The 13,290-nt window shown below is 41.6% G+C and overlaps 1 protein-coding gene across 3 annotated transcripts in view; it reads right to left on the bottom strand.

Annotated features, from left to right (window-relative positions):
* The window catches only part of lpar1 (lysophosphatidic acid receptor 1), a 70,885-nt gene extending 66,256 nt beyond the window's left edge, over positions 1–4,629 (bottom strand). For 2 of the 3 annotated variants that reach the window (XM_080418596.1, XM_080418597.1), the window contains exon 1: positions 4,221–4,629. The gene's annotated coding sequence lies outside the window, so the exon portion shown is untranslated. Of the gene's footprint in view, positions 1–4,216 lie in introns of all 3 variants that reach the window. The other variant, XM_080418598.1, reaches the window with a different exon arrangement.
* Between the last annotated feature and the right edge of the window lie 8,661 nt (positions 4,630–13,290).

The raw sequence follows: 13,290 nt of genomic DNA, 5'->3' as shown, positions 1-13,290 counted from the left end.
ATCAGCCTCATGGTGGCGCTATAACAGGAGGATTCATGTTTGTACCTATAACTGCACCGATCTGTGTAAAACTTTGTATTCGCACTCCCTAGAGGTCAAGGAAAAACCATTACCCTGCATTTTTCACATCTGCCTTTTATAGCGCCACCAGGAGGCCGACTTATGTAAAACACATTTCTTTATATTACTCCTTCCGATTTTATCCAAATTTCACGCAAATCGGTACACATGATCTCCATAGTCATGTGATCAAGACGGATGTGTTTGATTTTTCATATTCCATCCTCATTGGCTAAGATTAACATCTAAAGTTTGCAGTAGTGGCTTGTTTTGAACAAAATTCCGCAAATCATGAACGTCTGATTGCGGTCAAACTTTGCACGCACATTCTCACTATGTTGAGGAACAAATGCCACCCTTTTAACATTGGCCTGTTATAGCGCCACCAGCAGGTCTAATTTAGCAAAACTTTTTTTTGCACAAAATGCCTCAAACTATGAATGCAGTGTCCGATTGCCAAGGCCTAAGAACAAATGGCACTCTTTAAACATTGGCCTATGATAGCGCCACCAAGAGGCCACAATAACCTACCTGACCTGGCGGAGACCTGTGCTCCGAGGAGCACTTTTTCTAGTTGCCTTTCTTTCACACAGTGTCACCTATTCAGAGATCAATTGGAATTGTTTCCATTTCCAGGGGCAACAGGAAAGGTGCTTTCGGTAAACATCCAATAGCGCCTTAATTCAAAGAGCTTTTCAACGTGCATTTCATTCACCCTCTCACACTCTGACAGTGGAGGAAACCATGCAAGGTATCAACCTTGTTCGGTGTCTTGCTCAAGGATATGTTGACACTAACCCAGAGGGAGCAGAGGATCGCTCAAGAGGCTGGTCTACCTTGTGAGCCACTGCCGCGCCTTTCATGACGTTTCTCAGTAGCCATTCGTAATCTTTGAATAGGCTCTATGCACGGCAGCCATGTTGGAAATAAATTGGGCCTCTTCCTTACTTCCTTCACAGGTGTTACCAATGATACTGATGAAGGCTCTGTTCCATTCTGGTCAAACAGAGTCAGGGTGCTGATATTGTGCATGTCGGCTCACTGGAAACACTAGTGGGTCTCGAAGTGTGGTCCAGGGACCCTCATGGTTCCTCCCGGGTCCATTTGGTTCCAATTGTACACTCTCAGAGTTATGGGGGTCCTTGAAATTAAAAAGTGTGAGAACCACTGTGCTACACTAAATGGAACAGAGCCTTCATTAGTATCATTGGTAACACCTGTGAATGAAGCAAGGAAGGGGCCCAATTTCTGTCCAATATGGCTGCTGTGCATAGAGCCTATTGTTGGTGAATGAGTGAAGAGTAATGTTTAATTCAAAGTGTACATGCCATTCTGGTCTCACTACTACTAGAGCTGTCTCCAACTGTGTCTTCACACTCAACCTGATAACTGTGGGTTTGGGCTCAGAACCCTCCCAGCCAATGGGCAGCCTCTAATACCTGGATTGAGTATGTCTCTCTGCAAAAAAAAAAAAGGAAAGGAAAAAAGTACATGAGCTTCATTCACTGCGGGAGTCGGGAGGTCACCTGAGACGTCCCTGAGATGTAGATTAGACAATAACTATTCTCAATATCCTTTCCTATATACTCTCTTTATGGGAATTTCATTCTCAGACATAAGTCAGTGCTCACAACAGAGCTGCAATCATGTCATGTAACAGTGGTTGGAAAGTGTATTTCCAAGCTTACTGCTTTTTTTGGTCCATGAAGGTATGTAAGGTATCCACTGACTGGTTCTGTGAATTCCTAAGTTAGAAGGCAAGCGTGTGGAGGTAAAGGCAGGGGACAGCTTGATTGTTGTTGGGCACATGACGCTGCCTTGGGGTTTTTCTATCATTTTAGAGCCATGTGACAAATGAAAGCCATTCATTTTATCGACTTTGAATTATGAACCCTCGCGTCCCGATTCTGGGACAAACTTTGGCGAAAATAGTCCGATCTACAAGCTCTCAACGCATTGCAAAGTGACACGTTGTGAGCTTAGACTATTCTGGCGAAGAGATTTGGTGTAGAGGGAAAAGGAGGGAATGGAGCCCTGTGGGGGACCCTGGTGGTTTAAGTGGTTAATAAGCAAGATAAACAGACTGCAAAAGTTGGAAAGTAGGCCTAAGTTGTGAGATAACAGGGGCCACCCTGCAATACAATACCTCGCCCTGTCTCTCATCCACCCAGATGTCTACAACTGAATCCCCCCTGTTATCTACTCTGCATCTCCCTCCCCATCCTCCTGTAAGACCATCATCAGATGCTTAAAACGGTCCTCATGTATATCACCAGACTAAACATTTTCTCACATGGTATCGCTCTCTCTATAAAGTTCATATTATGTGAGACACTTTTTTTTTTTTAAAGTTCTGCGTTTACACTTTTTGCCAACGTCATCGCCTTAAGAGAGTTCAGTGAGGAGTGAAGTCAGTTCATGAGGTTGTTGTTGAACTTCAGAGGCTTGGGTCCAAGGCACACCGCGGTGTATTGAGTCCTGGCCGGAGGTAGCCAGCACCAAGGCGTATACTTTGGGAGGAGGCCAGCACTGCTAGAGATGTTTGCCGACTATCAATATTCAGTCTGCCCTCATGTTTTAGTAGCCTACTCTTAGGTCACTAGAGTACTACACTGGCGTGTCCCACTGGAAGATATATAAGAAGTAGGCTAATGCTTTATTATTTATTTTTATTTTTAAAATTATCATTATTAGTTTATTTTATTTTATAGGCATAATTATCGACTGAAGGAATAGAGTGGTAGACAGACAGACAGAAAGAGAGTTCCATCCAAGAACACACAAAAAATCCCAACACATTCCCTGAATACAGATCAGCGTGGAAAATCAAGACAGATGTCAAGTTTTTTTTTTTTTTTTTTTTACTCCCAGCCCCGATTGCTCCATGTTTTTTTCCGGCCATTTCCTTCCACAAATATTGTTCCAAATCGTAGTAGAGTTTGATAAAGCTTCCCATCTCTGGGCGCAACAAGTTCTTCGATCCTTCCAGCCGCGTCCCCCATGCATGCAGGCGCAAAACCGCTTTCCAGTGTTGCCAGGTTTCACGAGAGACACAAGCAACCACGTCTATGAAAACAAGCCCAAAAGAAACGAGCCCTTCGCCCTTTAAACATACATTGGCTATTTGAAAATAGCCAATGCGACGCGTTGTGAGCTTGTAGATTGGCAACAACAAAAATCTTGAAGACATTTTGAAAAATGTGGTATATTTTCAAAACATTTTTACAACACAAATCTTGTATGGGGGTCCCTGGCATAAATTATTTTCAGATGGGGGTCTGTAGACAAATGGGGGTCTTTGACTTATATTTTTTTGAAAAACACTGATTTAAACAACATCAGGGAACAAGACCCAAATTAAGCACTTTAGAAACAAGCCCAAATAAGCAACAACACTTTAGAAACAAGCCCAAATAAGCAACTAGTCTACTTTAGAAACAAGCCCAAATAAGCAACTACACTTTAGAAACAAGCCCCAAAAAAAACGCGACCTGCTGCAACTACCAATATTTACAAGCAACTTTACAGAAAAATAAGCTCAAATTCGCTTATAATAAGCGTACATGGCAACGCTGCCGCTTTCCCAACCAAATAACGGTGCGCACACCGTACTGAGCCATTTCGGGCATCTGTTAATGCGATCAAAACCTTTATCTGTACTGAATGCATTCTTGCCCCGTCTACGTGGCAGGTAGCCTGCATTTAGACCAGTGGTTCCCAAACTTTTTAGCTACCCAAAAGAGATTGCCCGGTATGATCCAAACTAGTGAAAATAGCAGATCCACAAGCTCACAACTTGATGCTTCGTGCTGCGTTGTGAGCTTGTAGATCGGCTATTTTCACTACTTCTTGAACATTTTGTTTTCTAATTAATGGAATTTCTCAGATTAAAAAATAAAAAAAATCATGAAATCTTTTGAACAATCATTGCATTTTTTTTTGGACATTTACTCGTGACCCTTAAAAATTGGTCCGCGACCCAAAGATGAGTCCCGAACTACTGCTTGGGAAACAGTGATTTGAGACTACCCTATGCCTTAGAAAAAAAACATTTCGCGGGCATAAGCGCAAAACTGGATTCCTTTGCTTTGCGATAAGACATGCATTTATTTTGTTCATTCATAAAGCAATATAAGATGTGCTATAATAGTCCTACTTACAGTGTCTTGATCTTTCCAGTAAGAGCGGTATAGGTAAGTTTAGCTTATAAAACTCCCAGACCCGGTTCCCTGAATGTCCAACGATAAAGTTTGATTCTCGGTGCGTAAAACTGTTGCTCAAAAAACGGTCCTATATGGAGATTCTGCAACAGCTCGTTGTCAGAGACGCATCGGGTTATTATTACTGTCGATCTCCAAATCCAAGTCACTGACAGGTAAACTTCTCATTGTAGCCTACGTCCGTATACGTCTAGCAACGCACAGATTGCTTGGTCTTTTCTCCGTCTTCTCACTCTGTCTTTCTCTCTCTCTCTCTCTCTCTCTCTCTCTCTCTCTCTCTCTCTCTCTCCTCCAGATGGAATAATAAGCCCTGATGTGTCCGCTCCGGTCCCTCGGTCTCTCTCTCTCTCTCTCTCTCTCTCTCTCTCTCTCGCTCTGCTCCGCCAGGCTCTCTCTCACTCCAACCGACTGCCACACACTCCACAGGAGAGGACCTTTGTCTGCACATGACGTCACACGCGCGCGCGCGCGCACACACACACACACACACACACACACACACACACACACACACACACACACACACACACACACACACACACACACACACACACACACACACACACACACACACGGCACACACACACACATACACACACATACTAAAGCAGTGGTTCCCAAACTTTTTAGACTCAAGAAAGACCCACAAGACTAATTAGACGTTCACTACTTCTTAAAAGTTGTCTTAATTTATTTATGGAAATAAATGTATTTGTTTTATTTTATTTGTTAAATATGTTGGAATTCATCTAATTGATGAAAGGTTGTGATTTATTTTCTTTAAAAAAATAATGTTTTCTTTAAAAAAATATTTTTGTAATGGAAGACACAAAAAGGGGACATTTACTCGCGACCCATACAAATTGGTCCGCGGGAAACAGCTGTACCAAGGAACGCACACCCAGGCACGCACGCGAGCGCGCGCGCGCGCGCCACCAAGACGAGAGGAGAGGTTGTTCGTTTTTCCCCTCGGTGCGTAATTGGAAACACATTTTTCAGTAACTTGTTAAGAGAGGAGGTGGAGAGACAGGAAGAGAGAGAGAGAGAGAGAGGGGGGGGGGGGGTGGAGGAGGGGAGGAAAAGGAAAAGAGAGGGAGAAAAAGAATGAGACAGATAGAGGGTCTCAAAGACACATTGTATTCTTAACCAATTAACCTTCCCAGAGAATACACTGGAAATATTTCCTCCCGTCTGCCATCGCAGGGGAAAGACTCCCTTCTTCTCATGTGAAGTTCTCTCAGGTTATGGGAAAGTATTTGCCCGGAGCAGCTATGTCTGCCAGCTTCACGCCATCTGTGAACACTTAGGTAGGTGTTTGTAGTAAACCAGCCACCATGGCAGCAGGAGAGGAGTGCTCTATAGTGACCTATATAGATTGTTAGCACCACATTTGCCAAAATGTGGAGTGGTGGCACTGGCACTCCACACTTCCTCACACAACATGAATGACCCGTGTCTCCTTATGACATAGTTTGCATTTATCTATTACAGTTAACGTGGTCAAGGTCCAGTGTTGTGCTGCAGGTCAACAGTGGTGCTGATAGACACAACAAGTTAAACTGACCTTTTTTCGTCTTAGAATAGCTCCCCTGACCTCTGGACTGTATAGCCTTCTAATTCCGTGGAAATCCTCCCAACAACTACGACAATTTTTTCTAAATAATGTATTTATTCACACTATGACAGCTCAATTGTTAAACATAAAATTCCCAGGGCACTTTATTTTCCTTTTTTTTCCCCCTTGAGCTGCCCGACAGTATAGGTATAGGATGTAAAATAATCCATGCAGGGTTGCCAGACTTTCCAAAAGTCCTGCTGTGTATTCTTAATGTTGTAATGAATTTCATCTAGAGGGTGTAGCTGGATAGTTCCTTTTAACCAATGTGAAATAGTAGGAGGGATAGAAGACTTCCAATGTATTGTGATACATTTCTTTGCTGCTAGAAAAGCTAGGTCAATGTATTGCTTTTGCTCTCTGTTCCAACAATCCCCCCGCCTGAGCCAAAAAGGCATAGGCGAGGGGAGTGGGGAACAGAAACCCCCAAGCAAGATGAGACTGCATTTACAACTGAGAGCCAAAATGATGACACAACACTGCATGACCAGAGCATATGGATGAAAGTCCTTGTATGGGTTTTGCACCTCCAGTAGAGAAAAGACATCTCACTGTTCATTGTATACAGTTGTTCTGGCGTGTAATAAACTCTATGTATGATTTTGAATTGGGATAACTTATGGCAAAGGTTATATGAACAGGTGTGTATTTTACCACATATGTAAGACCAATCTTCTGGAGTTATCTGGAGTGAAGGGTCTTGCGCCCATTTTTTCTTAGTATTTTCAGTATTGGCAGGTAGAGATTCTAAAAGGCCCTTATAAAAACATAGATCGATCTAAGAGACTTTACAGGTCTCCTTAAAAGTAAGTCAGCTTTAGATGGTTTAGGTTCAAAAAGAGAGAGACTGTTGCTTAGATTGGACCATGTCCCTAACTTGAAAGAAACTAAGTGAATGTGTAGAATACATCAAAAATTGTTTCTGATAATACTTGTGAGAAACAGGCCAGCTCAAATATTGATTCATTTCACATTTACAACAGCTAGTTTAAACGTTTGCTAACAGTATTCCATGCAGTATACAGTAGGTGTCGGTGAGTCTCTCATAATGACACAGGCAATGATGATAGTGACTACTCTCTGGGACTAATCGGTATTCTGCAGTGTTTTCACCTTCTCAGCTCACTTGGATCCTCGATTGGAGTTTTTTTTTATCAAAAAAGTACTAAGTACCAGGTACTTTTACCTAATGGAAAACCACAAAGGGGTAGAGATGATTCGAGCATGTTCTATGCATTGGAAAAGCACCATTAGAGAGATGCTACACCAGCACCATTGCAATGTTTAAGCATAGGTCAAAAGTTTAAACTTGAACTGTGACCTTTGATGGTAAAAATAAAAATCTACTGTGTGGGTTCTGATCCTGCTTCTAACAAAAAACAGATTTAAATGGTCAGAGATATTGCTGTGAGAAACGGACTCCATACTACAATACAATTGAGCTCAGGACAAGTGTAACCAGACCAGTAATACACTAGAAAGGTAAAAATCCAAACTGAAAGTATTGGGGAATATGTTACAGTAGCACCGAAAGTGTTATGTCTTTGTCCATGGCATTGATAGCCTGTTTTCAGTGTTTTATCTGGTCACAGTGAACGTCACCACATCTCTGTGCAAGGTTACTGTCTGTCTACAAAGTCTGTAAAGTAAATGTTGCCAAATCCCTTGAGGAAGTATTTCCCCACGTCATGCAAGGGCATAGGATGACCTAGTCTTGATATGGGCACACATTTATTATGATTGAGATAACCCTGCAGTTGTCTGTGTACAAACCATCAACTGACCATTCAGCAGCCTTACCACATACACAGTATACAGTAATTCATTGCAACTTGGATGCTATTCATCTTGCAGTTTAACCACATTAACTCTAGCGTCCCTATTCTGGGGCAAACATTTTTAAATGCGAATGTGAAAATAGCACATCGACGAGTTCACAGCATTTGATGCGGCTGTGGTTCAGGAGGTAGAGAAGGTGCCAAAAGAATAGGTCCGACATGGTAATTTTCTCCAGTATAAAAGATCTTGAACGTGTCCGTGGTGTGGTGTGAGCTGACCACATAATCGTACATTGTCTTCGAATCCCCACAGGCCATGTTGTGCATGGCATCGACTCGCTCTGTGTCCTGGCCTCCCTCGCCCCACTGTACTGTCTGATAAAAGCAGAAAGGTGTAAAAAAATAATAATCTCTATATATATATATATATTTGTCTCAGAGCAAGACCCTAACCAGTTTCTGCAGTTTGCTGTTGATAAGAATTTGCAGGCATGCAAACTTGTCACCTTTCTTTGAAATTTGCCATTTTGAATCAGAAATAGGTCATCTGCGTGATTCGTGCAGTGTAACATCAAGTCACCAGGCTCAGTACCTGTGGATACGGCATGCGATGGTTGCGGTTTCTCAAATGATGGTACTAGTAGGTGGGGTTTGTTTCAAATTCCTCTTTTTTTCCTATTGGTTAGGAACAATATTTATCCCATGTTCATAAAATAAGTTAAATCTGGAAACTACCAACATGTCTGAAAATATTTTATATGCCATATTATTTTCAATACATCCAATTGCCAATATAAGTCCTTTCAGTACAATAATAATAATAATAATAATAATAATAATAATAATAATAATAATAATAATAATAATAATAATAATACAAAAGTGGACAAAAAGAAAAGAAAAGACAGAAACACTAAAACATCATCAGTATCAGGCAAAATGTTTTGAGCTGGTGGAGGGGGTAGTTTGCTGAATATGTGGGATAAGCCTAATTAAGCCACCCCTATTTTTTGTGTTTATTGAGCTATATTTTGTTGGTTATTATTTCATTGTAATTCATTGCTACAAGTTCATAGTAGATTTCATGGTATCACAAGTTAAATAGTTAAAAAGAGAGAGTTCATGCATAGCCTAAGTGTATTTCATTTCTGTCATATTGTTTTATTTATTGTTAGTCTTTACTAAAATAGTCACTGTGTTCCAATCCTGCCAAAGACAACACATACAGAGCAATAGCTCCACCGCGCCACAAGGGGGCATTACACTCCAGTGAGCGCTACAGGTTACTTTCTGTCAGTCAATGAGGAAGCCAGTACATCCTGATATGTAATGGAAGCCGACTGGACCAAGCCCCCAGAACCCAGTGGTTTCATTGAAGCCAAATGGACATGCTGGCCATTCATGGTACTGCAGCTTAGGGGCCTCAACATGAACGAGCGAAAACGGTTTCGACCAATGGGCTCGACTCACGAGCATGCGCACGAGCTTGCGCACGGGGCTGCACGCTTCTGTGACGCAAAACGCGTCACAGAAGTGACGCACTGGGGCCCAAAATAGGCCGCGCCCACCAAATTTCCAACCCGGAAGAAGGGGGGATTTAGGACTATGCGCTGGGTGAGCAACTCAATGCAAGTGGATGGGAGGAGATTTCGGGTGCCCTCTCTATTATTTTTAACTCTATGGACTGGACAGAAACATTGTCTAATTCATGTTATGTGTTTTAAACTATCTTGTTGCAGGTGAGATATGATAAAGTGGGTTAACTGAGACACATGAAATAGAATATGACCAGGGGGTATTTTGATGGTGGAATAGTTGGCCGTTCGTTTGACTCCACAATGTTTGTTGTGTAGTGTTGTCCTCCATGCTGCAGCTTAGCTCAGCAGCTTAGCTTAGCATATTAGCCTAGCAGCTAAAGCTAACTTGAGGTGGTGACTGCAGAGACCCCCCAAGCTGCTACGATGTGACTCTGTGTTGTGAATAATTAATTAATTATACCCCACAATAGAAGAACCAACAGAGCTATTTTGTGTCATGTATTTATGTTATTTTGTGTAAAACAGATTTTTGTTTAAATGTGATGTTATTTATTTTATGTATTATTCTGTTTATGTCCAGTTACAGTATAATAGTCAGTCAAAGAGGAGGATCCAGTACATCCTGATATGTAGTGGAAGCAGACTGGACAGAAACGTTGTCTAATTCATGTTATGTGTTTTAAACTGTCTTGTTGCAGTTCCATGTCCAGTAAAAATGAACAACTCAAACCACACCATTCCTTCATTGAAGTTTGTAACAAATACATATTGTATCGGGGGTTTATTATTGCAGTATATTGTTTGCTTATTACTATAAGCTAATGTATTTGCCCTAGTAGTCCTATTTAAAGTAATGGAGGCCTTTCATGATCTGCTCAATTAGTCCATGAGCCAGACAAGATTTCATTATCGAAAGAGTGGGCAAAACCATACCTATATTAAATTGTTTATAGGGTCAATATAAGTAAATAAATATATGATAACCTTTCCACAGGAGCAGTTTTTTCATATTTATCACACATTTTGTTATTTTCCCCATACATACATGACAGGTGAAAAACATTACAAATTTAAAAAAATAGTTATCATAATGAAACTTCCCCAGTTGATTACTTACATGAAGACAATGATTTATCGTATTACAAGTTTTCTGAAATTGTATATTTAAATATGCAAATTAGGCATTAGGAAAATATGCCTGAATTTGCACAACTTTCCAGAATCAACATGTACCAATGTTGATTTCATTTTGTTAAGATGTTGGAGTCAAAGGTTTTTAACGAGGGAATATTCAATAGCTGGCTCAATTTTGCGGCTCTGGCTCATGGACTAAATGCCTAATTTGCATTATTTAAATATACAATTTCAGAAAACTTGTAATACGATAAATCATTGTCTTCATGTAAGTAATCAACTGGGGAAGTTTCATTATGATAACTATTTTTAAAATGTTGTCATTTTTTCACCTGTCATGTACGTATGGGGAAAATAACAAAATGTGTGATAAATATGAAAAAGCTGCTCCTATGGAAAGGTTATCATATATTTATTTACTTATATTGATCCTATAAACAATTTAATATAGGTATGGTTTTGCCCACTCTTTCGATAATCATTGCTACATTTTGGGGCTCTGGCTCATGGACTAAATGATCAGAATAAGTTTAAAAGTTTGTTCTGATTTGCTGCAAATCTAAAGAATGCAGCCAAAACATGTGTGATAAACCATTTAAGACCCTTGGTCCGTTCATCCACCCTGGTGCCCCCCAGGTCCCCGGCCGACTACTATTTCCATCCAGCTAGACATTGTATAGTATACACACACACAATGCATTGTATTGCATATGCACATACAACACACTGGTAACAGCACATACAACACACTGGTAAGGCTACTCCATGGCCTTACTTACACGGTGTTACACCTACAACTAATCTAACCCTGCTCACTTTGCTAGGGTCAGATGGCTCAGCGTAAAGGACAGAGTACAGCAACTTGCAATGGGCCTGGTCTACAAGATACACCACAACGTTAAGATACCCATGTACCTGTCAAAGTACTTCAAAAACGTAAATGAAGTCCACAATCACAACACCAGAGGTAGCTCCACTGATCACGTCCAACCAAGATTTGGCACAAACAAGGGGTTGAATTCGTTCTCTTGCTAGGCAACAAAAATGTGGAGTGCCCTACCAAAAGTAGCGAAGGAGTGTAAAACCCTACTCTCCTTCAAAACTGCCCTAAAAGAGTACCTTCAGGTGCAATTCCAAACTGGCCCCTGTAAAAGTCATAACCCAGCCCCCCCCCCCCCCCCCCCCTCGAACTGTTTACTGTACATATTTGCCGGACCCAGGGGGTCTGGCTTACATGAGGCTTTGTACCTGTTTTCTCCATACATGTGCATGGTCACTTTGTCCTTAGGCCCCAGCCATAAAAGTCTGTCCCCCTTTCGTCCATACATGGGCATGTTTTGTACCTGTTTTCTCCATACATGGGCAAAAAAATGGTTTTGGTCACTTTGTCCTTAGGCCCCAGCCATAAAAGTCTGTCCCCCTTTCGTCCATACATGGGCATGTTTTGTACCTGTTTTCTCCATACATGGGCAAAAAACAGGTTTTGGTCACTTTGTCCTTAGGCCCCAGCCATAAAAGTCTGTCCCCCTTTCGTCCATACATGGGCATAGACACAGGCTGACACGTCATGTGAAGTCTGGGTCTGGCAGAACCAGGTCTCCTGGTCTTGTTATTGTTTTTAAACTGTTTATGATGGTCTGCATAGTAGTGTATATCTGTATGTCATTTAATGTCCCTATGAATTGAGCACAAAGGACCCCAATTGAGACAAGCCATAGGTTTTTTTTTTTTTATTGTCTCCGCCAGGCCGAAAGGCATGGCGAGAGAGTATGTTTTGCCCACTGTCCGTCCGTCCGTGTGTCCGTCCGTGTGTGTGTCCGTCCTTCTGTCTGCGAGCAGCTAATCTACGCCACCGTTGGCCCGGTCGCTGTGAAACTGCGCACACACACTCCCTGGATGCCACAGCAGAACCTCTGCCCCACATTTTTCAGATCAGCCTGTCATAGCGCCACCATGAGGCCGACTTTTGCAAAACACATTTTTTTATATTACTCCTACATATTTTGTCCAAACAACATGCAAATCGTTACACAATATGTCTATAGTCATGTGATCAACACGGATCTGTCCGATTTTCCATGTTAAATCCTGATTGGCTAAGATTGGCTTCCAAAGTTTGCAGGATTGGTTCATTTTCAACAAAATGCCTCGAATCATGAATGAATTTTTTTTTCACGTAGATTACCACTTGGCCCAGGAAGAAATGCCACTTGAAAACTTTCAAATCAGCCTCATGGTGGCGCTATAACAGGCCGATTCACGTTTTTAGCTATAACTGCACCGATCTGCATGACACTTTGCACGCACACTCCCTAGAGGCCAAGGAAAAACCTTTTCCCTGCATTTTTCACATATGCCTTTTAGAGCGCCACCAGGAGGTTGAGTTTTGTAAAACATTTTTTTTGCTTTTACTCCTTCAGATTCTGTCCAAAAATCATGCAAATCGGTACACACAGTATCTCTATAGTCATGTGATCAAGATGGATGTGTCCAATATTTCATATTCCATCCTACTTGGTTACATTGGCTTCCAAAGTTTGCAGGATAGGTCTTCCGTGAAATTTTGCACGCACATTCCCACTAGGCCGAGGAAGAAATGCCACCTTTTTCACATTGGCCTGTTATAGTGCCACCAGCAGGTCTAATTTAGCAAACCATATTTTTGGAACAAAATGCCTCAAATCATGAATGCAGTGTCCGATTGATTAACTATATAATACCCAGTGAGGACAGACACCGGGGTCTCCGTCTGTATTTTTTTCCTGCTGACACAACCTTGTAACCCTTTTCACCCCTAACCAATCTGCATGCCAGGCATTGGTATGGCTAATACAGTATTATTAGCCATATTAGCATATTCTTCTGATATAGGCTATTTTCTGTATCTGATCCAGCTTGGTGCTTGTGTCAGGGAACTGTGTCAACCAGGGGAGGCATACTCCAGG

The sequence above is a fragment of the Gymnoscopelus braueri genome (assembly GCF_963280865.1).
Source record: "Gymnoscopelus braueri genome assembly, chromosome: 22".
In the NCBI taxonomy this organism is placed as follows: domain Eukaryota; kingdom Metazoa; phylum Chordata; class Actinopteri; order Myctophiformes; family Myctophidae; genus Gymnoscopelus; species Gymnoscopelus braueri.
This window is presented reverse-complemented; position numbering and strand designations above follow the sequence as displayed.